Source organism: Montipora capricornis, chromosome 14 (assembly GCF_036669925.1).
Source record: "Montipora capricornis isolate CH-2021 chromosome 14, ASM3666992v2, whole genome shotgun sequence".
NCBI classification, from domain to species: Eukaryota; Metazoa; Cnidaria; class Anthozoa; order Scleractinia; family Acroporidae; genus Montipora; species Montipora capricornis.
The window spans coordinates 40,978,384-40,981,410 of NC_090896.1; the positions used below are offsets into that span (position 1 = coordinate 40,978,384).

A 3,027-nucleotide genomic window follows, 5' to 3' on the forward strand; every position below is an offset into this window, starting at 1 on the left:
TGGAACAATGAGTCAGAAATGCAACACATTGCCCTTAAAGCAGCTATTGTCCTCCTCGCTGTTGGGTTACAAAAACCGAGCCAGAAATCTAAGGCGAAGGAGCACCAAGAGTGCTTAGCTAAACGTCTGGCACTGTGGAAAGAGGGCGAAATAGATGTCCTAGTGCGTGAAGGACGGATCATCCAAAGACGTCTTACCAACTCCCGTAGAGCTGATCCACCCAATAAAGCAAGCGTTTTTGCAAACCTTGTCATGACAGGCAAAATTAATTCAGCCTTGCGATACCTCAGAAACGGAGACGGCGGGGGTATTTTGCCCTTGAGCGATGACGTCATGAGACAACTTAAGGAAAAACACCCTTTGGCACAGGACGCCTCTCTAGGTTCTCTACTCTTTGGACCAATCGAAGAAGTTCCAGATACAGTGTACTACCAGATCAATGGGGAGATGATTCGTGACGCTGCTTTAAGGACTAAAGGCTCTGGCGGACCTTCGGGTGTAGACGCCAATGGCTTTAGAAGAATACTTGCGTGCAAATCTTTCAAGAAATCTGGGTCCGATCTGTGCACAGCTATAGCTACAATGACCAGACGACTGTGCACGGAATTTGTTGACTTTCTTAGCATCGAGGCAATTTTAGCCAATCGTCTGATTCCACTTGACAAAGGAGAGGGCGCGGTCCGGCCGATTGGAGTTGGTGAAGTAATACGGAGGATAATTGCGAAGTGCGTGATGAGAGTAACAAAACCAGATGTCGTTGACGCAAGTGGCTCGCTGCAGGCATGCGCAGGCCATAAAAGTGGGAGTGAGGCTGCCATTCATGCAATGCGCAATATTTTCGACGCTGATGACACGGACGCTGTTCTTCTTGTTGACGCCTCAAATGCCTTTAATGCCCTGAACAGAGCTGCTGCGTTGCACAATACAAGAGTCCTATGTCCAACCATAGCTACTTATGCGATTAACACCTACAGACAGCCTGCGAGGCTCTTTATTATAGGCGGCCAAGAACTTAAATCAGCGGAAGGCACCACACAGGGGGACCCTCTCGCTATGAGCATGTACGCCATTAGTCTCCAGCCACTGATAACGCGTCTACACGTCTCAGGATCAGCTAAACAGTGTTGGTTTGCTGACGATGCAACGGGAAGTGGTTCCCTGAAAGATGTGCGGAAATGGTGGGACGAGCTATCAGAGAGTGGTCCGGCGTTAGGGTACTTTCCCAATGCAAAAAAGTGCTGGTTGATCATTAAACCTGATAAAGAACACGCTGCTATGCAGGTATTTGGTGACACAGCGATTAACATCACCTCTGAAGGCCACAAGCACCTAGGTGCAGCTCTTGGATCGAGGTCATTTCTGGAAGGGTACGTGGGCGAGAAGGTAGAAGACTGGGTCAACCAGGTCACCAAACTTGCAGAGTTCGCCTTATCACAACCTCAGGCGAGCTATGCAGCGTTCACTTTTGGGCTACGGCACCGATGGACGTATTTCTTAAGGACACTGCCCGATATTACCGACTTGTTAGAGCCTTTGGAGCGTGCGATAAGCGAAGTTCTCATACCAGCTATTACGAACCACGCAACAACTGAAACTGAGCGCGAACTCCTTGCACTTCCTGTGCGCTTGGGAGGGCTTGGGCTTATAGATCCAGTCAGAGCCTCACCCAAAGAATATGAGGCTTCAGTCAGGGTCACAAGTCCCCTAGTAAGGCAAATTGTGGAGCAAGTGCATCAGACCCCGGATGTGTCAGAAGTAAAAACACTGCAAATAAGCGCGCGTAAGGAGAAGGATGAGTGTATGGATGAGAGGCTAAAACGGGTGAAGACCTCTCTGCCGACATGAACCAAGCGAGCTGTAGAGCTAGCCACGGAGAAGGGAGCATCGAACTGGCTGACAGTAATTCCATCAAAGACTTGAACTTCAATCTAAATAAGAGAGAATTCAGAGACGCGATCAGTTTGAGATACGACTGGGAAATCACCGACACACCGAAAGTTTGCGTATGCGGGGACCGTTTTAACGTAGATCATGCAATGGTATGCCGACGTGGCGGGTTTATAATACAGCGTCATAATGAGCTTCGCGACCTGGAAGCAGAGATGTTGAGCATGGTATGTAATGATGTGGAAATAGAGCCGGTCCTTCAGGAAATCAATGGAGAGACTTTGAACAGAGGTGCCAACAGAGCTCCTGATGCGCGCTTAGATATTAGCGCTCGTGGCTTCTGGGAGAGACAGAGGACTGCATTCTTCGATGTCAGGGTTTGTCACCCTAATGCATGTTCTTACAGAGATCTAAGCCCCAAGGAAATCTACAGGCAACACGAGAATGAAAAAAAACGCCAATATGCAAGCAGGGTGATGGAGGTGGAGCAAGGCACCTTTACGCCACTTGTTTTTACTACCACAGGCGGAATGGCCGAGGAATGTAAGAGATACCACAGCAGATTAGCTGAACTACTCGCCATTAAGAAGGGAGAGGACTACGCCAGCACCGTGTCCTGGCTAAGAGCAAAAGTATCGTTTGCTATCCTCCGCTCAGCTCTCCTCTGCCTTAGAGGTTCCATAGGAATAAGAAGGAATGTATACCTTCAGGACAAATACATTAGAATCGATAATGTGACCGCCAGAATTTCTTAGTTTTCGTAATTTTAATTTGGTTGTTTTTTTTTTTTTTTTTTCTGACTGATATTATCTGCATATATATATATCTTTTTTTAAAAAATAATAGTGGCTTTTCTTTAAGGAGCTTATTTTTATGTCCAATTTTTGTTTTTTTTAGTCAGAACGCTATCATGACATGAATTTTTCTTACTACAAATAAGAATATCTTCGTAGGTTTATTGTGCTTCATACTAGTCTCTTTTTAATGGAAATGAATTGTAAATAGGTTTAATAGTTTTCTTTTTTTTTTTTACTTCTTACTTGTAAATAGCAATTTGCTTGGAATATGTTAATAAAATTATTATTATTTTCTATTATTATATATTATTATTATTATTATTATTGCATTGCTTGTTCTCTC

The 3,027-nt window shown here is 45.2% G+C and overlaps 1 pseudogene; it reads left to right on the forward strand.

The window, feature by feature from the left end:
• The first annotated feature begins 18 nt into the window (after positions 1-18).
• Positions 19-2,642, forward strand: LOC138031983 (uncharacterized; annotated as a pseudogene).
• Positions 2,643-3,027: the final 385 nt, after the last annotated feature.